At 39.8% G+C, this 23158-nt stretch overlaps 1 long non-coding RNA gene across 4 annotated transcripts in view; it reads left to right on the top strand.

Annotated features, from left to right (window-relative positions):
• The first annotated feature begins 1304 nt into the window (after positions 1-1304).
• Positions 1305-23158, top strand: part of LOC138685703 (uncharacterized) — a 351799-nt gene continuing 329945 nt past the window's right edge. For 3 of the 4 annotated variants that reach the window (XR_011325091.1, XR_011325092.1, XR_011325088.1), the window contains exon 1: positions 1349-1427. This is a non-coding gene — a long non-coding RNA (uncharacterized lncRNA). Of the gene's footprint in view, positions 1428-23158 lie in introns of all 4 variants that reach the window. The other variant, XR_011325089.1, reaches the window with a different exon arrangement.

Genomic DNA, 23158 nt, shown 5'->3' with positions numbered 1-23158 from the left:
ACCAGACAACAAAAGCGGAAGACGCGCGGCGGCCGCGGCGCGGTGGGGGCAAGAAGAAGAAGAAGGAGGAGGGGGGGGGGGATGAAGAAGCGGCGAAGGCAGCAGGCAGGCAGGAATCCGCACGGCAGGCGGGGGCAGGGGGCAGGCAGGCAGGGACCTCGCTGCCGGCGCACGCATACGTACGGATTCGCAACCGCGCGGCTTTGTGCCGAGGGCGAGAGGAGCCGCCGAGGCGAGCCAGAGGCGGGGCGTGGGGGAGGCTCCTCAGCCCCCCCGCCGCGCCCCGCTTTTCCCCCGTCCTCAGCCCGGGCCGGCGGAGCGCAGCCGAAGCGTCTCGTCGTCGGACGAGGCTCTCCTCCTCCTCCTCCTCCCTCCGGCGGCGGGCTTCGCTGCCCCGGGGGGAAGGCAGGCGGAGCGTCTTCCCTCGCCGCCGCCCGCGCCCCCGTCCCGGCCGTGGGCGACCGCCACTCGCGAGCGCGGCGCCGGCCGCCCCGCAGGACTCTGCCCTGTGGCGCTGCTCCTGCTGCCGGTGGCGGCGGGCGGGCCGCTGCCCCGCGGGGAAGCATAGGGAGCTACTGCCCCGCCGCCCGCACCGCCCTGCCCGTACCACAGCCCAGCCCGCCCGGTGGGTGGGTATGTGCGCGCGTGTGTGGAGAGCGAGCGAGCGAGCGACAGAGAGAGTCCTAGAGGCACATGCAAGAGAGAGCTACAGATATATGCACACGCACAGGTCTGTATGCGGCACCGCTCGCAGCCCCCGGCAGGCTACCGTCTCCCCTCACTCCTAGAAAGTGAGGCTGGCTCCCCAGCGGCGGCGGCCCCGCTCCTGCTCCCGCCCCCGCCCCCGCCCCCTCCCCGCGGCGCTCTGGCGGCCGCTCCTCTCCTCGGAACATGCCCACCCCCAGGACAACACTCAGCCCCGCGCATGCGCGCCGGGAGGAGGGCGGGCGGCAACGCCGAGGAACCGAGCCCCCTTCTCACAGGGCGGGAACCACCTCCTGGGAGCGGCCAATGAGAAGCGGAAGCTGTGTTTGACTGACGTGCCCATCAGCAAACGAGCGTGGAGCTGGGAACGGGGCGGGGTGGCGGCTGGAGAAGGCTTCGGAGATGGGGAAGGGGCGGGAAGGAGGGGGCTGGCAGTGCTGAGAGTGATAGGCGAACTGACCAGTGGTTGAGCTCGGAGGGAGGGAGGTGGAGCTTCCGGTCCCACCTCGTCACACTTGCCCGCCTGCTTGGGGGCTGAGGGGGCAGTTTGGGGCCTCTCGGGGGGCTGAGGGGAGCCGGGCGGGGGACGGCTTCGAGGAGACCCTGACTTTGTCCCTGGTTGTAGGGCTTTCTGGGGCTGAAGTACGGCCAGGGGCTGTGGCAGCGTGTCCCTGCCTCCTCTGGTGAAGTCGTGGTGCCCCTGCCTGCTGGAGCGCTTTTATGTGTGTTAAAAATCAATAGTCGTTATTGCCTCCTTGTTGAGTGCTCTGCCTTGCACTTTCCCTTTGCGCTTTTGAGAATTTGGGGGTGGCCACAGAGAACAAGAACTTCTTTTCCTTTTTTACGTCTGGTTTCTTCTGGGGGTTTTTTTTTGGTTTTTTTTTTGGGGGGGGGAGGTTTGTTGTTATGCAAGTGCTGAGATTTCCCATGTTGGAAATGGGCTGGAGAGCCACATGAAGCAGTGAGGGCTGTAAGGCTCGCTGCCACTCTGAAAGGTGATGAGGGAATATGTAAACACTTTCTAGATAAAAATGCCCTTTTATGTATGTTTATTTTGATACGAGTGCTTTCCGTTGGGATATGGTAAACCAACTGATGAGTATGTTACACTTTTCTTTTAGCACATGTTTTCCTCTCAAATTTGTGTATTACCTGTGAATGCTGGAGAGGAAAGAGTGAGGCTTACCTGTGTAGGGTACAAGATATTTGACTTCAGATTATTTTGAAGATGTTTCAGGGAGTAATTATGCTTTGCAAGTGTTAATCTTATAATTAAATATCATACAAGGAAACAAAAATACTTAAAAACTGAGGCTGTTTTCTGAAGAGTTGTATTAGAGGAGTGTTTTTAAGTTTCAGTTTTCTGAATATCAGCAATTTTTTTCCATAGTAGTTTCCCTTGTAAAGATTTAAAAAAAAAAATGGTTTTCCCTTTTTCTTGATTTTTTTTTTTTCCTAATTTTTCTGATTTTGGGCTTTTAATAAAATAGGTGTCAGGGAAAACAGTAGAAAAAGTTGTAGAGCCTTTCAGTGTTTCATTTATTTGCATTGTCATTTATAGGTATTTTTAGTGCAGGTATCTTCCCGTTGATTTAAAATGTGTCAAGTTACTCCTCTGGGCACACATAAAACAACAAAATCATATCAATAATGTCTTCCTCAAAGGTCATTGTTCCTCTGTAGCTTTAAAATACGAATTGGCAGGTCCTTGCCTGAAGTGGGTTGGAAGCTTCTCATCTCACTGTAGGCTCTGTAAAGTATTCTTTTCCCTGTGTTGTTTTAAATGTTGGTTTGAAACTCTTCTCTGGCAGCTCTCCTTATCTTTTTTTTTTGTGGAGCTCTGCTTGCGTAAGATTAGGTTGGTAGTGACTGCTTGCTCTTTTGGCATCTCTTGTTTGGGTGTGGATAAAGCAGAGGATCTGACATTTTTTCTGAACTTGTTAAATCTTTGGTTCTTTTTCTTGATTGTTTTGTTTTCATTGTTGTTATGTCATTCTCTTCATATTCCACACACTGCCAAGAGCTATGATCTGTGAGTTGCACTTGGTAGCTGTCTGGGGCTGAGTCATGTTGTCTTGCAGTTCATCTGAGTGCAGAGCCAGCAGGAGTGAGCAGCTTGGTTCCCTGCATCCCTGTGTGTGTTTGTTGCGTTATTAAGAGACTAGCCAGCTCTGTGGGGAAAGTTGAGTGGTTTTCAAACAGCCTTTTTTCACTGCCTGTGCTGTAGAGTAAGTGCGGATACTCTGGGAATTACAGCCCTCAGGGCATCCTATGAATGTATGTTCGAAGCAAGCCATCTGGGAGAAGCAGGTGAAAGAGATACCTATGGCTTCAGTATCGAGGGTGTTAAAGATGGGTCAAGCTTTTGTGTGCTATGCTATGAAATGACTAGAAGACACAGCATTGCTTTTGTCGTTTCAAGCATGCAGAGTGAAAGGACTGTTTGATAGAAGACAGCTGAGAGGTAAGGATGAGAGGAGGAGCAAACAGCTGCCATATGTTTGAAGTTCAAGGCATGTGCTTATTAGTAGTGGAGAACATAAGGACTAATCTTGCCCACTGGATCTATGGGGTGCGTAAGGATAAGAGACCATTGAAAGGGTGGTGGCTGAAGGCACTGGCCACCTGGAATATTTTGAAGCAGGCCAGCAGCAGTGTGTTAATGTAGCTGTGCAAAGGGACAGGTGAGAGGGTATTCCCACTGCCCAACTTCAGGCTTTCTAAAACCCTAAATTAAGAAGGTAGTCTGCTATGTATAGGTCCACTGAAAGACCACAAGGTGACTCAAAGCAGAAACCTGAGTCAGATACTTTGATTCTAGATTCTATATGGGTAAAAGCATCTTTCTGTTTGGCCTATATGTAAGGTGCATAGGTACATTTGATGTCTAATTAAGGCCCCTGAGTTATGTACATACAATTAAAATGCTTCCACAGATCTCTCTTACTTATAAGTTCTATGGCTAAATGTTTATTTTACTTGTTAGTGTACAAAAGAACATGACAGTTTGGATCTGCTGTTTATGTCTTTTTTGTCGCTGTATGAAAACACTACAGAGTGGAAATAAGGTAAATCTGAGGTGACAAATTTTGACAGTTCCACATTACATGAGACTGATCCGCAACCTAGTTAAGGTACTAACCAGTCATCTAATGATGTCTGGATGACTGCTGTAAGGCTTTGGTAAAATCCTGTAATGAAAATGATGGAGTGAAGGTGGCTGTGAGTCAGGATACGTTAAAGGAATCAAGACTGTGTGAAAGAAGCCTTGTTTTGAACTCTTAAATAAACCCTTTGTAAGGTAAGGATTTCAGATCTGAGTATTTTACTGAAAGGCAAAACCATGCCACTTCTTGAAAAGCCCAGCTGCTTGGTAGACAGGGAAAAAACAGAGATGCAAGAGATCAAAATTGAACTGACAGTTACATTTATCCATTGCGGTATTTTCCTATCTGTTAACTGGTTTTGGTTTTGTTGGTTTTTTGGGTTTTTTGGGGTTTTGGTTGTGGGTTGTTTTTTTTTTTGCTTTGCTGGTGACTCTCATTCCTCTGGAGTTGTTACACAGCCTTGTGAATGAAACTTTATGTTGCTGCTTTTGAATGAATTCCATCAAAGAGCCATTGACAGTAGCTGGAAACAAGAGAGATGTTTTGTTTTGGTTTTCTTTGTTCACCAACTATTAAAATGTTATTGATTTTCTGCAGTCAGTCAATGTATGTGGTTTGGAAGCTGTTTTCATTTGTGTGGTTTTTTTGCCATGGTACAAGTGACTTTTTGCCCGAATAAGCTGAAACATGAGAACAGTGTAGAGGTCAGATGTAGGTTTTATTTATAGCCACATAAATAAGATAAGGTTTTGCCCTCATGTATGGTACAAATTTTTAAAGGTTAATACAGTATACAATATACTGAGTTAAGTGATAGGTAGCAATGCTTGTAAAAGCTTAGGTCAGCTATTTCAAAAGTTGAATCTGAAGTGACTTTTTGCTAGTTGTAACACAATACCCTGGCTAACCCAGCATCCTTAAACTTTCAAAGTAATCTCTTGGTGTTTTGACTGAATATGTACAATGTTATGAAAAGGCAACTGTTCATAGGGGTCTAGCATTTTGCAGTGCCCTGTCAGGCAGCCATTTAATGGCTGAGCTCTGACAAGGTCACACTCTTCACAGAGTGTGTGGTACCCCAGCAGAAAGAGCTGGTCCCTCTGTGCAGGGAAGCTGAGGCTGTAAGGGCCACTAGAACCTGCTGTTGTTTGGTGCCCTACATCCATCTGTTCTGTAAAAACACCAAACAAACCAAAACCAAAGAGAAAAACAAAAAAACCATCCCACAACCCAAACAAACAAAGATAAAAGATAACTATTGTAACAACAGATGCCTTTAAGTTCCAGGACTATTTGCTTAAATACGTTTTCATTAGCCCATTCTAGAAATGCACAATGTCTTATGCATACCCCCTGCCCTTCTCCCCAGTATCCAATTATTACATAGTCACCTGTAATAGCTGTTAAGAATATTAAAGTGGCGCAAATGGAAAATCCTTTCATGTTGTTTTTTTACAGTGCCCTCAAGGATGCTAGCCTCTTCAAATCTACAAAAAAAAAAAAAAATTAAGCCATTTATTTATGATTTTGAAGGTGGTTAAGCTGCAAACCACCATTGTGGGTAACTTTTAGAGTAGATTGCAACATATTTACCTGTTTTATTATAGCAAACTCAGAGACAGAAAGCAAAACCAATCACCTGTGCCACTTGGAATTCTCTTACTGATAATTTAAGTTGGTATAGTAATACATGCTTTTCCTGCCTTAGTGGGTAGTTGGTATAACAGCGGCAGTTTGTTGCTAGATTATTATCAGTTTATAGTTAATTCAATCAGATTATAGTTAATTCAACTACCTCTTTTTCCTCTGTTTACTAAGATTATGGTATTCATGGCCATCAAGTACTCAAGCCTACATTTTTTTTAATTTGTTACTGGTTTCTAGAAATGAAAAAAATATTATTTTCACACATGAAATATGAATAATGTAACAGTTTAACCCAGTTTGCTGTTGAATTACTGCTAAAAAAAAAAAAAAAAAAACAAAAACAAGAAACCCCACTGCTTTTCAAAGTTTTTGTGCACTGTAGAAATCCATCATTGCTCCAGCAGGCTGTTGCAGTACAACTGATGATAATACAGTGTTCCTGCATTAGTTCTCTCTGCTGAGGATTTAAATCCTCTTTTTATCCTTGATTTGGAAAGACAAGCTAAATTTAGCTCTCTCTGTACCTGTAAATAAAATGGGCCAGGCACTGTTCTTGGGCCCTGAGGCCAGGCAGCATGGTACTACAGGGCTGGTCGCCACCATTCTTGCTAAAATTGCGCCACCACCCCCTCATACCCCCACACCCAAAATGCCTGCATCCGGGGAGTGATCCCTGACCTGTGCTAACCCTGAACCTCCCTGGGATTTGTTTGGGAAAATGCCACCTGACGTGGGCCAGAACTACTAGGGAGTATCCTAATAATTTAACACCACAGATAGTCATGTGCCTAGGTCATCATGACTGTAGTAACTGTATACAGATATAGTTGGAGGGGGTGTGTGCATATAAATATACACATGTGCGCATGCTCACACTCTGTTATGCAGGGCCTTTCATGTTAGTTAATTTTGATTGGACTTCAAATAATGAAATTTACTTTCAACTGGCTTCTTGAGGAGTGAACTTCTTAAATGGCACATTGGAAGTACATTGGCAAGAATTTTACTGACTAAGGCTCTCAGGCTTACATTTTCAAATCTTTCATTCATAGTAGGAGCAAATCAACTTAAGTATGATATTGTTTCCCATGCAAAACATAGCAGAACAATCTGCTTGACTATGAGCAATTAGAAGATACATTATCTGTTTGCAGAATGAGTATGAAAGCTAAGTGTGGGGCCAGGCCTGTGTTTCTCTATACACCTCGCTAATGAGTTCATTTGCTGTAAACTAGACAGCCCACTTCAAAACACATCTCCGCCTTAATATATTGTATTTAAAAAGCGTGTCAGCTTAATTTTAAAACAACCTAACCCTCAGGGAGCAATTTTACTTGAGTTCTTCTGTTTCTTTTCTGTTATTAATTGCATCCATCTGCCAGAGCAGGTGCAAAGGCTTTAACTAAGTCCTATCGTTTTAGCACTACCTCTTCAATTTACTCCATCTGTGTGATAGCATAAAAATTATCAATGTCAATATCTTCTTTGTTGTCCCCCCACCCCCCCTTCTGCTGAGTGCTGTGATCTTAGTTCTTCCTAATCGCGGTCTGATAAAACAATAGCAGCAATATTTAACATCAACATCCTATTTAATATCCTGCCCAAATACAACTGGGATTTCTTCTTTGACTTGAGAATTAGGAGCTTTCATTCTTTTCCGTTCAAATATCTCTGCTTTCACCAGAATTTCTAAGATTTTCAAATTGTGGTAAGTGGTTGTAAGATGTGCACCTAGGGACTTTGCATTGCCATCTGTCTCTGGAGTAGTACTTTGACAGGAAACAAGACTGTGTCTATTGAACGCAGTTTAGCATAGAAAAGACTTCCTCTGTGCTCCTGCAAGTCGAAATAACCTCAATTAGTGGAGATTTGAACTATATTGCTAGCAGCTTTAATTGAAATATTTGAATGAGATGCTGTCATATGACTTTGCAGCAAGCAGCAACGTTTTCAGTTTAGTAAGATAGTGTCATAGTTAAACAGGGGAATTGTGCAGTGCTGGGGAATCATGCATTGCTAGAAAATCATAACTTGAGCATTATGATTTATTTGCTTTGATTTCTTCTTCTGTGCCACACATTATTGTAGCTTCTAATGCTCTGTCCATCGTTCTAAAAGAAGAAAACATTTTGTGCTATAATCTGCTTGACTCCTTGACTATGAATTTGTGCTGAATCTTGTTTTTCCTCTATGCTTCAAGTTCTACCAATGTTTTGTTTGTGAGCAAAACCAGGAACTTTTGGTCTTTGACTGGTGTAGTAAACACATTGGGGTTTTTTTCCCCCCACTTACTTACCTTCATTTAAAATAAGTTATTTTTTCCAAACTGAAAGTAAGCCATATGTTTTGTAAGGCAAGTCACTATTTTAATAGAACTGAGTAATTTTTGACTGTTTGCATAGGTCACTTGCAAACACAAACTGAGTGCATTTGATATTTGTAATTATTTACTGAATGCTTCAGAGCATTCAGTTATTCTCAGGCTGAGTTTACAAGATTTTTGCATCAGTTGCTCATTCTACATAATGCAATTGGTGATTGTATTTTTCTACTTCATTACAAGAGTACTTTTTTTTTTAAGAGGAAAATGAAAAATAGTGAATTGGACTTCTGGGGAGAGGAATAAGTGATTTTTGCCTTTCTGAAATGTTCATTTTAATGCATTAAGCAGTCATATTTTGAAAAACAGCAAATATTAGATTGAAATGTGCTTTTTCATTATTCTGTCAATTCTATTGTATGGAAGACTATAATGCTTGTTTCTATTAAGTTTCAGATTGAGGCATGTTGTGTCAAATGAAACATAAGGAAGTCAACGTAAAACTAATAATGAAGTGAAGCTTGAGTTAACCTTTTTTCTGAGTTTCTGTCATTTTCCTGTGTAGCTTTCAGTGTATCCACTTCTACATGGATGCCCCCATTGTCTAGGCAGTCAGATAGTGTTACCCTTGTATCAAACAGCACAAAAGTGGCTTTAATTACTGGAATGTGATTTTATTTTGTTTTGTTGATTGGTTTTTTGTTGGGTTTGGGTTTTTTTCCCCTGCAGGTCTATTTCCCAGTGTTTTTATTTTGTTCAGTTAACAGTCACTTGCCGGTAAATGCAAAACCAGCTATACTGGCTTTTAAACCTGTCATGCTGGTATTTTCCTCTCTCCATTCTGTTGTTCTTATTTTTTTTAAAGTATCTGGTATTTTACTTTTCTTTAAATAGTGTAGCACTATAGGGCATAACCAAAAATGTCGTCTTACATAGTTCAGTTCTTCTCAAACTCTTACTTAATCAGAGCTGAATAAATAATCTAAGACCATTTCTCTACCTAGCCAGCAGTCATCTGTGCTCAATGACAACTCCTCACAGGCTTTATCCTGCTCTTGTACAAATTAGCCAGACTGTGTCCCAGTGCTCACTTTTTAAGGAATAAAGTATTCATGATTAAAGCCTTGTATCTCTGAACAGCTGTATAATTTTGGCACCAGGTACAATATATGGTTGGCACTCGGTAAAGAGTCTGTCGCATTAAGTGAAAATTTTTCAGTGTTTTATGTCAATATGAATTAAAGACAGTCTTCATAATATTTCCTAGATTATCCCTAATTTTGAAGTTTGACTTACTTTTGCACTTTTCTCTTGTATTAGAAGAACCTAAATGCCACAGGTTTTTATAAGAAGTATTGTTAATATTCTTATATGTTAGCAGCTTGGAGAGTGTGTTGTGCTTAACTCCGTCCTGGTAGAATGGAATATCAGCAACTGAATTTTTAATGTTTAATGTCTTTGTCCAAGCCTACAAAGAAAGGCTGGAGGAAGTAGGAAAGTCCTATGTCTTGGAAATATTTTTTCATGTGTTTTTCTTTTACATGTAGGCAATATATCCAGAATTTTGAAAAGTAAGTCGTTATCTGCTTAAAAGCCTATTCATGAATCCTTAAAAAAGCAGGCTGATCTTATAAAGACAGATATTTGGTGATTTCTGAAAATTTACCGAATGTGAAGATTTCTCCTTTTGAAGGTGCATTAAGGTGCAGAGTTGCTTGCTAATTCTAAAAACCTTGAATGCATTTATTTGCTTGTGCCTCTTTTTCTGAAGTTGTTTTGAAACAAACACTCCACTTTTGCCATAGATAGACACATGGCTTAGGCCATTTATTTTCTATGTGCAGCATATTTAAATTTTGTCAGATTACAGGGGAATGAAGTGGGTTTGTTAACTCCTCAGTTCTGTGCTGTATAAATTGGGTTTGGACTTCTTCTGTGTATATGCTTTTGGATTATTCTTTCTAACCCAAGGCTGTAACTGATAAATGGCAACATGCTCGGGGAGGGCTCAGTTATGCTGGTGACATGCGAGACAGTGCTAGGGGGATTGGGTCTATGTGCACAGAGTCTCCGCAAGACTCTCCCCATGCTGTTCACGTGGATACAATGTATTTGCTCCTTAGCTGTCTGGCTTCACTGTCTAACACAGGTGAAGAGACTGTATAGCTTCCAGGAGACAAAGTCCATATGCTGGAAGGATTGAGGAAGGAAGGCTCAGGACTTCCAAAAGAGAATTTTTAAAGGCATCTTCTGAAGGAGATGAGCGCTATAAAATAGAAAAATGAATATACTCTGAGAGTTTTCTCCATTTGGTGACATACAGAAGCTAAGTGTAGTAATTTTGCCCTTTTTTGTATGATCTCAACACAAATTCTAGAGATGCGTGGGAATTCTTACTACCTTTCTTCTTTATAACCCTGTGGTCAGCTAAAGCACTGTAATGGCAGGAGTAATTCATTTTGTACACCCTGAATAAAGACACATTCTGCTACTCTTAAATTCAATAAGACCTTACTCCCAAAGCTTTTCAACCCAATTTCATAACCTTGCCAGCCTCCTAACATAATAAAGTCCACAGAGTTACCTTGGCTTAGTTCAGCTGAGTGTCTGTTCCTGCCATGTCTCCTGCCCATGTAGAATATCTATTTTAACTTACTGGCAGTGTGATTATAGGTTGTTGTGACTTTTATGGAAACCAGGCAGATCTGCACTTTTAGAAAGAAGAGCATGGTAGATACTGGGGTGTGTGTGACGGAGTGCATGCCAGCTCAAATATTTAAAAAATGTGAAACACTTTGTAAGTGGAAAAAAATTATAATGTGCATCCCTTTTTTTTCTTTGGCCAAGGCTGCAAATATTCTCTTGTGAACTTGCTTCCCTTGACTCATTGGCTTTCTATATTTTTTCCTTCCACTTGACTAAATTATGCCAGTTGGATTTTAAAACTATCAAACGTGATTACTGAGCAGTGAAGCCTATGAAAAGTGTAGTCGGTTCAGCCAAAAAGCAGAAATATAGCACATGAACTACTCAGAAATCTTCTTACGATAAATAGGGGAAACTTGCAGAATTTATCATGGATGTATGCTGAACAACTGACGTTCTGGGAGGGTATCTGGAATAAAACAATTTGGACAGTAAATAAAACCTTTTAAAAATCTTCAAGGAATGCAGCGATTACATAAATACCCTCATGGAAAATGTATTCAATTCCAGGTCCTCTTGTGCTGGTGTAAAGGCAGAACTAGCAGAAGGCTGTAATACCTTCGTATGCAATTGTACCAGTGACCTCTGAAGGAGGAAGAAAGGAATCAAAGAAGAGGCAAAATAATCATAGAGAGCAGTCAGAGCGAAGATGCTGTAAGCAGTAAGTTGAGATTGAAATCTGTTTAAAAATACAGGCTTGTGGCTCTAGTTAAATGGCTTGGTTTCACTGACATTATCATACAAACATCGCTTTGGGATTTTATTCAAACAAAGTGCTCCCATGTGCTCACCATTTTGGATGAGTTGAGGGGCCCCTTCCTCAGCCAGACTAAATGAGTAGAGTTGTCTTCGAACAAGTGCAGTAGTATTTATACCAAGTACCTATTCCTTATAATGCTGTAGATGTAGGTATCACAGCTAAAACTGTATTTACTAAGGTGCTACTTTACTAAGATATTTATTTTTATGAGTAAGAAATGTGGAATCTTTTTCACTGTTTATGTGACTAGCACTTGATCTATTCCCAATTACTTGCATAGCTTATCTGTCAGTTTATAGTTCAGCTGCTTTTACAAAATACTGTACACTGATGCTCACTCAAGCTTTCTGAATTTTCTCTTTGACCAGCTTACCTGTTTGGCATTAGTCACAGTTTACTTTGAAAGAATGCTTATTTGCTGAAATAGTGAAACTTGACTGAATACTGGAGGCAATGCCTGGGAAGTGAGTTTTGAGGTCAGAAAATTTTATATTCTTTGTGAATATTTGAATGTAACTCCTTCATCTATTGAGTAGAACAGAAAAAATTCCATGAGACTTCTTTAATTGGGTCTGCCAGCTAGAATTTCAAATATTAAAATACTCTGTAAGCTGCTTGTGAATAAGGAGTAGGATAAGAATTAGTCAGAACTTTGACAATAATTTAGAATATAATAAATTTGCTGCAGTTGCAGCTTTTCTATGAAGTAGTGTACCCACAAATGCAGTTGTTATGTCAAGCCTCGTTTGGCTCTTGCTTGCACAATTTTATTGTGTTTTAGTGGAATTTTAATATAATCTTGAAAATAATGATGTCAGATTAGCCCAAACAAATGGTAGAAAACTGCAGGACTGTTCTTTTCAGCAGTGAAGTTACTACAGGCTCATAGCAGTGTGAGTAACATTAGGTAGATTTGGTTTTCACTCAGCTGATGTTATTTTCAGAATGACAAGCTTGTAGAATCAGCAGAAAAAGCATTGACACTAATCATGACTAATGTTTAACTGTATTGCATGAAGCATTTAAGCATTGTGTAGTCTGAAATACTAAATTTTACATGTTCTCAAAGCTTTTTTTTGAAATGGTGGTCTTACAATGTAATGGTAGTATGGTGTTTTTAAAATATTCTGAGCCTTTTTCAGGAGAGATGTAAACTTAGAATAAATTTACATCAGTGAGACTTGGTTTAAACCAAAATATAAAATGTGGTGCCGCAGATCATCTTTGAAATTGTAAAGTTTACTTGCTTTTTTTGGATTTATGTCTTCAGTTGTGCTTAATCACTTTCTCTGTTTAGTGCTGTGTTTGTCCTCTCATTTTTAAAGTACTATGTGCTTAAACTCTGTCTGTGTCCGAGCACTTTGCTAAAAGGAGGCTGAATTTTCACTGTGGCCTGTCAGGAGTGGGTAGCAGCATAAATGTAAAAATGTGTGTTTGTAAAATGTACATGACTTCTATAGGAAATTCTCCATTGTTTGGGGTCTCTGTCTATATGTGTGTGTGTGTGTATGTATATGTGTATGTATATATGTGTGAGGACTGGAGAAACGAACTTAGGCAACTTCTAAAATCTTATTTATACAGGCAGAACTTTATCCTGAGGAAAGTGGACATGTTTGGTTCAGAGTTTTTCCACACATGAGCTTGCTTAAATGCAACTTTAAATCTTGACTGCTTGGTTGTAATTCTCAAAGGACTTTTTTTAAAGTGGACACTGGGGGCTGCCTAAAGATAAAACTGGCTCAATTTCTTTGAGTTTTTTTGTCTGTCTGAGTTAAAACTTACCCATACAGTCAAATGAGTCAGTTTCATCTTCTCCATGTATAGCTGGTGTGATGCAGAGAAATGGTCTTTTTAAATAGCCATGACAGTCATAGTTACCTCAAAAGGGTGAACGGGGGAGGAAATGAAAGAAATTAATTGGGAAAAAGTCTAGGCCAACGATGCCTAGTAGTGTGATAACTTACAGTAAAGAGAAAATGACTGAAACCAAGACATGAAAACTGTGTATTTATAAAAACTCATGGTGGCAGTTCCGTACATTCTGTCCTTGCTCTACATTATACTGGCGTGATGACTGGGAGAAGTCTATGAATTCACCATTAAATTTAATTTAAAAAACCCTTAATTTATGAGATGTAACATCAAATCATCAAAACCTTTTGAAATGCTAAGAAATGAGTAAACCTGTTTTACAACTAGACAAAACATCTAAGAATGGAAATCATCACTATGCAGATTTTTAAGGTGAGAAGGTTTACTTGTATCCTGAGGGTGCTGTGTTCCTATATTTGCCCAATCTTCTCCATAATGACTTCACCGATTACAGGATCATGCCTAATTTTTACACAGATCAGAAAATACCTTGTTCAGTCAAAGTGGCATTTAATTTTCCCATATATTTTTAAACTCCACAGTTAACTAAGATCTTGTGTCTCCCATCAGCATTCTTAGTTTGTCTTGCTCATTATTTTAGTAAAACCTGTTGTACATGACTATCCAAGGGAAAAGGGGAAAATAATTGCCTATCAAAGAGAACATTTTTGAAAATAATGGATGTTCTTACTGTTTATTTTGAGAAAAAAAAAATCTGTTAGACTCACCAATAAAGAATTTATTTAGAAGAGGTCTTCAGTAAAATTTTAAATCCACTTTGAAGTATTGGAAAAGACATAGAAGGAAGGTCTGCCCTTTGTTTCTGTCACTGTTTGGTTTTTTTTTTTTTTCCTATGCCCTTTTCTTCTTGGCTCCCCAGAGGCCTTTGCTTACAGTGTGATAGTGACATTGTGTGTATCAGAAAAAAGCAAATGCAGTAGTTCAGTTGTAATCTTAGCTCCTACTGCCCACACAGATTCATGAACTCTCTTCCCTTAACCCTGCATATTGGTAACTGGGAAGCTTGGAAGGACAAATAAGCTAGAAAAGAAAGCTATGTACCATATTGAACTTCTGTTATTCCTTGTTTTTCAAAGGTGACACAAAGAAATTTCACCCCCAAAAAGCAGATTAGAGAGTTGAAATGGTCCCTGCCAGGTTCCTACTAATGTTTCCTGGAGAATGTTCTGGGTAAGATTTTACTTCTACTCTGTCTGTTGTCTTCCTGCCTAGCTACACTAATCTATGTCAGTCACAGGCAGAAGTGCTGAGCTCTCTGTTCACTGAACTAGATTATGAAATTACACACCTGCTGAATAGGAGATGCAGTATTGAAATTGTTGAATAGGAAGCAAAAGATTCAACTATTACTAAGGGTGTCTCTGTGGATGGGCTTGGCTCTGTGTCTTCACAGGGCTCTGGATTCCATAGTGGTATGTCTAATGGAAAAGAAGAATAAACAGGAGAACTGAGCTTACTTTTCTACAGAGCATTCATCTGGAGCGCCTTTATTGGGTATAGCACTGCTGAGGGCTAGCGGCTGCTAGAATGTATGCTAGTAGTGGACTGACAAGCAATGGTGGTCAGCCATGGTGTGAACTTGACTGCAAAAACTTGCAATCTGTGATTATTTCATATCAGTTTGGTATTGGACAGGTTGCTATTCAGGGCAACTTGCATGGAAGTCTAATCTGCAAAAGATGTTTACTGTAACATCCTGGGAACCTTCTGAATGCCCAACACTTACTGCTTTCCTTTTGTGCATAGTCAGAGTTTCTGAAAAACATGGGTCTCTTAAGTAGGCATATACTTCTATTCGTTATTTCCTAGTGCCAGTGCAAATGCTTCAGGTTCAGAGGCACTGAAAGGCCTCTTTCATGCTTGTGGAAGGTATTTTCATACAATAGAATGTGCAGAGCTGAGGTGTTGCATCATACAGAAGTATCTGGAACCATAGATGTCTGCTGGAATGGATAATAGAGCATGGCCACTGTGGATTGTGATGAGATGGTTCCTTGTTATTGTGTGAGACGGCACGTACCACTTTCTTTCGGGGCTATGAGCCTGTTTACTAGCCACTTAGGCATTGGAAAGAAATGCTATAAACATGAATGCAAATCGTCACAGCAAAATGTCTGCTGGAGTCCAGAAAACGAAGTTAGAAACTAATGACCTTCATGTTGAAGGCAAGGCCTATTGAAATTCATATAATGTAACCATATTAACATGTATGGTTATGAATAGAAATGGGTAGTACAGTCATGCTATTTCTAAGGTATTTTCAAACAGGTCTGTCTCCATTTTCTGGCTGCATGACTTTAAAAGAGCTTGTAAATAGGTTGCCTGCACTGGAGTGCTTGCCTTGTGTATTCTTACTGCTGTCACTGGACAGTTTGGTTGTAACCCTATGACTTTTTGAAAAACAGCAGCAAAAAAGAGCTCTCACATCTGTTCCTGTCTGCAGTTCTGCATTGTGTCTCCCTCCAAGGCCAAACACAGCCTTGTCCATTGAGGAATGCTCCAGGGAACTGTTCCTCTCAAACTCTTTGCAATCCTCCACCAGCATGAGTTCAGTATTTCTTGGAACAAGGCTTCTTTGCTCATTTCAAAATTCATCTGTTTATTTTACAGGTGACAGATCTTTGAACAAACCATAGCCAATAATGAAAATGTAGAAAGCCTGGATACTTACTGTCCTATTGCTAGTCTGCTGTGTTTCTGTTCCTAGACTTTTGAAAACCATTAGCACCTTCTATTCACTTAGCTGTGACAAAGTTCATTTCCAAGAGAGCCTTTCTGCCTTCCCTCTGGGCTGGTAAGAGGTTTCCTAAGGTGCTATCCTCAGCACTGCTGCTCTGTAACAAAGGCAGGTGTGTGGACAGCTGACTTCTGTGTGGAGGGAAGCAGCCCCTGGATTGGTAACTGCATGGATGTGCTTTCAAGTGGATGCCCCTGGAAGGCATTCGTGGGAGTTTTTATCCCTGATGGGAGTCGGCACCAAATACAGGCAGACAGTGGGGAATGAGGGATATGCTCGGTTTTGTTGTCTACCACCACTGTCTCTGCCAGTCGATGCAGGAATAGAACAGAAGATGGTCCTGAGAGAGCTGCTTTTTCTCGCAGTATGCATAGCAAACTGAACTGCTATCTTTGATTTCAATTATCTTTTTTTATGACACCAACAGATAAGGATAAAGTGCATTGCCAAATTAGAGGAATTCTGCAGTGCTTGTTCCAGAGCTGTAAACGTCTTAAAATGCTTTGGGACACTTACCTCATGAAATCTCAACTTCAGTAAAAACTGAATGCGGGAACTAGCCAACATTCACTTTTTCAATTGTTTTTGCTCTCTTTATTTGCTCCTTCAAATATTGCATATTGGATGCAATCTGTTTAACTTTTAATCTACATGGGGTATGCTAGAGTTTAAACTGCCCAACTTGCTTAACAGGAGGGCAAGAGAAGAGAAAGGAGAATGAGTGTGAACAGCAGAGCAGGCATGAAGACAACAAACTTAGCTGACTTCTGGAATTGCAGCTGGAATGTTGTGGAATTTGATACAGATGGAAAATAGAAGTTGAAAAGTGTAAAATTTCCAGTGTGGGTGCCATTTTGAGTAGGCTGTGTGGGTGGAGAATGGTGCTAAATGCCAAGCAGGCAAGTAGAACTGAGAGTCTCTTTCCAACTAGTAACAGACAGTTAGCAATGGAAAAAAAAAAAGTAGTTTAAATGTCCCTGTTTTATAATAAGTCACTAATAGTTACTGGTAAAGCTCAGCTCATCAGCATTTGCAGCTTTCTTGTCCATAGAGTTCTTTTCCACAGTAGTTTCAGTATGATTTTTGTGGTATCCTTATTTAATGTCTTACTGTATGTAGTCAGATGGTTCAGGTGGCTCTGAAATAATTTTTTGGTTAGACTATATGACATATAGCAGGTCAAAAGTCGGTTTGGGTGTTCTGGTTAACTATCATTCTTCAGTATGAAAGTAGCATTACTTCCAAGAATGAAGTGCTCTTCCTTATAGGGTGAGCACATAATACTAGTGTTACTGGACGTCTCTGCTTCTGCTTTGTTCTCAGATCCTCAGTTCAAGTGCTGATGCTTTGTTTTGGCATCAGGCCCAATTCCAGGAGCAGATCTTTTCTCTTCATTTGCTCCAGATGTATTTCCTGTGTGTTTGCGTGACTCTCCTTCAAAAAAAGAATGAGCATGCAGCAGACAATTTATAATTAAAAAAGAAAAAAAAAAAAAAAAAAGGTGGCTTGCCCTTTAGGAAACAGCTCCAGTAACTTTTAAGAGGCAGTTCCCTACCTTGAGGTGTATGACAATACTTAGGCTGTCTGGTACATTGACCTTCCCCTTTTCCTCCATATGATAAAGTTATTCTGCTTGATAGTCACTAAGTATTGAGAGTGTCCTTAGCTACTTGTCAATCAAAGGTAGATCCCAAATGACCTGAAAGAATCTGATATTCAAGATGGACTCGTGCCCTTTTGATGGCAGAAATCCTTTGTAATGAATGGCCCAAAACTTTTCTTCCATCATGTGAGGCTTTAGAAGAAGCTGTAAAAGCTTTTGAATATTTATATGTATAATAGTTAGGGATCAAATTTGAACTAAGTGGAGGTCATCAGTGATAAGAAAGTGTTCCTTAATTTTTCAGAAGGATTTGACTACTAAAATGCAGAGCATCTCTATTGTAATGTGAACAATTTGTGTGTGTGTGTAGGAAATGGGGTATAAGGTTTTTAATCACTTGGCTTTTATTGTTCTAGGAGAACCTTTTTGTTAGTCTTCAGCTTCTGAGAGGAAGATGTAGTTCTCGCAATCTTGTCCTCTACAAAAAACTACAAGAATCCCCCACAGTAATATTTAAAAATCCATTTTCAGCTACAGTCAGAAAATAAGGCTGTGCTATACATAGTGCATACCAGAAGTGGAAATGACGGTTCAACAAGCTTCCCAAATTTATAGGTGGTTCCCTTCAGAGAGAACTGACACTGCAATGTGTGTAGTAATTATCTCTGTGAAAGAAGTACATGTGCTCTTGTGATTGAAATTTAGAATTTAAGAGCAATGTTGTGTGTGAGGCAGTAATTGGGAAGTCATTTGAGATGCAAAAGCAGTGAAAATGGGACAGGTCTTTATACAACCTGAAACTATAACCATGGGTTGTTGTTCATAAACAATATTAACATCAAGTTTTCATTCCACTGAATTTTAAATGGTAAATACGAGGCTTGAAGGAGGGAGGTTGTTTGTTCTTTTATCCTACACATTTGTAAGGTATTTGGAATGCAGTTCTGGTGCTTCCAAGTCTTCCTGCTGCAGCTGGGGGAGAAACATCGTAATGCTGAAGTCTGTTCATGACTGGCTGTGTTTTAAAATAATAGCCCAAGAAAAGGCAAATGCATAATTTTACCACCTCTCTCAGCTGTTGTCGCAAGAAACACTGACTCAGACACACCTGTGAGTCAGAATTCCTCTTGTTTCCTTCCTGCTGCCTGGTAGTAGTAATTTGCTCTTATTTCAACTGTAACCTTTACTGCTGTTCTCAACCTCTGCATTGTCTCACTTAATCTGAATAGGCAGCAGAAGTGAAATTAAACTGTCTCTTACTGTCCTCTTCCAACCCATCTATTCTGAAAAGAGGGCAAACAGTCAGAAAAGTACTCTGCTCCTCTGTGCTTGAGCACAAAATTTGGGTAGACAGTAAAGAATTATAAAGGGACTTCTCTTTTTCTCTGAACTGATAAGTAATCCAGTCATAAGCTACATCAACAGGAGCTGGACTGAAGAAAAATCAAAGGTCACAATGTTTCTTAAATGCAGTGGAGACTCTTACACAAGCTGCTTCTCTGAAGGATAGCTGTGTGGTTTATTTAAATTAGTTTTCTTTCCTTTTGTTTCACAGGCAGTTGTGCTGTCGACTGAGCCTCTGTTGTTATGTTATACTTTTACTTTCCAGAACATAATTCGCTATTGATTTTTAACCTCCTCTTAAAAGTATCTACTCTTTCAGCTTTTTTTTTGCTTTTTTTTTTTTCAGACATGATCCATGTATTTTGGTGCTTCACTTTTTGATTGTCTGCCTTGGTTCCTCCGAAGGGTCTGATAGAAGTGCTGAATTACCTATTTTGCTGAGACGTTTCAAGTTGGATATCTGAAATAGAGATAATTTGGGAAGAAAAATTATGTCTTTGCATTGATCATTGTAATGGTAGAATACCTACTTAGACATGCAGACAACAATCTCTAACAAGTAAAAAAACCAAAAACCCACCCTACAATATATTTAGACATCAGTAAGAAATGAAATGAGTTAACAGGAGAAACAAATGGTCTGTGGTTAATTCGATCACTTCCTTTGCTACAAAAAAGCAATCATCAAGTTTTAGAAGGGTTATTCAAATGTGACGGGGACAGCCCCTAAGCAACAGTAGCAGGAACATCCACCGCTAATCATTTTCCTTTGCCAGTTTTTATTCCAGTCCTGCAATTGTTCTGCTCACAAAGAGGAAATATGACAAAGATGGTTTTGTTTGAACAATGACAGTCAGACTAAATGTTCAAAAGTACAGCTGCTGAAACTTCTTAGAGATTTAAATTTTCATTAAAAAAACACTTTATAATAAAATGTAGCATATGTAACATAACTAACAAACCTTGTGCAGAAGTTGTCTTTGCTTTCCTTTTATTATGCACAACCTGCTTCGAGGTGGGGAATACTGGAACAAGAATTAACAGTGTTAGAATGCTAAGTGCCTTTTGCGTTATAAGAATAGTGGGACAGAATCAGAGAATCCTGTACAAGTTTTGGTTCCCTAAAATTCAGCATGGTTTGGTTTCTAAACTATACACAGAAATTTAAATTTTAGATGGAACCAGAACTAAGAGAGGCATATCTTACGGATCTGGTCTTGAGTCAGATTAAGAGAGCAGAAAGCTTAAAAAAAAAATAATAAAAAAAAAAATTATCATTTAACCCAAAATCTAGTAATGACAGTCTAAGACCTTGGCCCTGGCAGATCTGAAACAGCTCTGATCCTGTTTCAGTATCAAGTTTTAACTTGGCTGTTGTTCAAAATACAGATTAAGAGAGTACATCCATGGCAGATTTTTCATTTTAAACAGCTTATTCATTATTTGATAAGCAAGAGTCATTATTTCCCCTTCATCTCACATCCCAGTGCTTTCACACCGTATGGCCATTTCACATTTCATTGCGCATTAACTTTTTGCATACAAAAACATCCTGTTCAGATTTGTGAATTCAGTATATGGAACTGCTCTTTCCCTTTATAAGCAGTTGGAGCATCTCTGCAAGCATTGAGTAATAAAACCTGCAACTGTTTTTCTTTGTAAACACTTAACTCTCAGAATTTTGTTGAAAAGTTTGGCATTGCTTGGCAAACAATCCTTTGGGGTGTTCTGCTAGGTTGAGAGACGGTCTGCCTGGATTTGGTATTCATTCAGGTCTTCTCACCTTCAAAGGCTTGTCTTCCTGAGCAGTGGCTAGATTCTTTGCTTACTTGCATCATCATCAGCCTGCAAGAAATTTTGCAGAAAGTAAATGCAACCCAGTCACCGATGACCTGCACTGAAGAGGCTCAAGAGAAATAGGCAAAAGCTATCAAGTTCTTAAGGCAAAAAGACCAAAATAGTTAGCCATTAGAAATCCCAGAGCAAAAGTAGCTTCTGTAATGCAACACAATGTCTCCGTATGTAGAGCTCTGTCAGTGGATTCATGTCACATCTGTATGACATTTAATGAAAGCTTTCGAAGAAGAAACTTCTTAATCTGACTACTGACAAAAGATCAGCACTTTTGCTAATGGTAACAGGCTTCCAGTGTATTATCTTTGCACTGCAGGAAGAAAAACGCCTTGGTCAGTAGTCTTTGTTATAGATATATAAATTTGCTGTCTTTCCATCTTGGGACAGAATTTTGATCTTTATTTTGTTTAAGTTCTCTACCAGATATTTGTGTATTTACCTCTTTTAGGATGTGAGACCTAATTTTATATTTTTGTGTGTGTGTGTGTGCATTTTTTGTGAATTGTCTTTGGATGATGCTGGCGATCCTCCAATTATCTTCTGTGATGAAAGTGGGCATTCGCAACCGAGAAGCTGCTAGCATTTACAGAAAATCTTTTCTTAAGCACCTAGTCTGGCATGTAGTTGACAGTGGTTTGGTTTGGTTTTGGTGGTTTTTTTGCCATAATCCATAAAATCTCCTAGGACAGCTACAGGAAAAGTGTGAAACAGAACTAAACTTGAGAAGAAACAGAGTAGTCATTACATTCTTTTTAACTTGGGGTTTTATTTTTCCTTCTCCTTTCAACTATGTTGTATTTAATTTAAAGGCTGAATCTCTGAATACTGAATCTCCAAGTATAGGTGGAAATATTGAGGGCAACTGACATGAAGTTCACTAGTAACAAATAACTATAATTTATAAACTCTTCCAAAGAACTTCTCCTGTCAGATGAGAAACAAGTTTGCAAGAAGAATTGTGGCAAGCGCAGCATAAACAGTGAACATGGTTCAGTTAAAAGGAGGTACATTGTATTAAGGAATATATTTTACTTGTGTGTTCATAAATATATTCATTTAACAGATTATATTCCTTTAGCAAGCCATTTGTAATAGTTTATATTCTATGTTATTGCTGTTTGTATTATTAACAGACAGTCTCTACACCTGAGCTCATACACTTTGTTAAACTGAGTAAGAGTCTGCATCAACCAGCAGCGGGAGTGGGATTGATAGTCCATTCTCTCTCTTCCTCATTTTGGGACATTGACCACTAACTTACACATTTGGTAAGCACCTCAGACACAAGTTTTTGACTGCCATCTGGCCAGTCTACTTTCAATGGGCTCCAGAACCTGGGATGCTTACATTACATTGACCGTTAATGGATGGAGAAATTATTTTCAGAAGCAGAAAATGGTAGCAGCTGAATAGGAATATATTTTTATCCTACCAAGGGTTCAAAGCATACTTTCAATGCCCAAACATGTTTTTCTGCTTGCATTTTGATTTCTGTTATTTATTGATACGCTTTTGGAATGAGCTTGCGCATGTTTTTTTCCACGAATTGGGCCACCAAGTATTTGGGTCAGACTCCTGTCTGCTAGAAAATATTTCATCATGGATGCATCATTTGCAGGATAGGTATATACAACTTAGCAGTCAAATCTTAAAAGCTCTTAATTTTACTGCATTTGGAAATCTAAGACTCAGTGAAGGTGGATGACTTGTGATCTTGAATGATAGAAAGTGGCAGTAAGTAATACACTGAGAGTAAGTGTAGTTCATATCTTAAAATGTATAGAAATTATATATATGTAGTATTTTGCAGACTTTGAGAAACTTAAAATCTGAAAGCTGTGGAACCTTATGGTTTCTTTAACCATGTGTGTTGTGCTGTACCCCTAATAAAGATTGTAGTCATTGTACATTAATGTTCTAAAGAATTTCATCAGTCTCTGGCAATATGGCTTCATGAAGATCTCGACTCAGATTTTGAAAGATGTCTGTGGTTAGTTTTCAAGTGTGACTTAAACTCTTGGGGCCGAAAGTTTCCTTTGCAAATAGGAGTTAGGAGCCCCTATTGAGTCCTTTCTGCTAGGTTATTTATAGTAAGTAATGAGCATGAGTTACAAGCTAACCTTATAAAACAATTTTATATGATACACTCCAACTATGTGCATAAGCCTAGGCTGGGCCACTTACATGCAGGTAATAATCGATGTGTTTGCAGGATTGGCGTCTAGAGGAAACAAGAAAATTGGGAACATGTGGTGAACATAGTTCTAGCTCTTTGCTAGGTAGCTCCTATTAAAGATTTGTATGTCAATGTGATTTACAGTGAAGTGAGTGTTGCCAATCTCTCCTGGTCATCCAGCGAAACAAAGCATGTCTGTCTCTGAGAGGTAAGTGAAGGAACTTTGCAGCCTGTACCACCAAACCCAATCCAACTGCAACATTGCAACAGTCATTTCTATCGCTAAAAGTCCTTGCTTCTTTC

This window comes from Haliaeetus albicilla, chromosome 6 (assembly GCF_947461875.1).
Source record: "Haliaeetus albicilla chromosome 6, bHalAlb1.1, whole genome shotgun sequence".
Taxonomy (NCBI): Eukaryota; Metazoa; Chordata; class Aves; order Accipitriformes; family Accipitridae; genus Haliaeetus; species Haliaeetus albicilla.
This window is presented reverse-complemented; position numbering and strand designations above follow the sequence as displayed.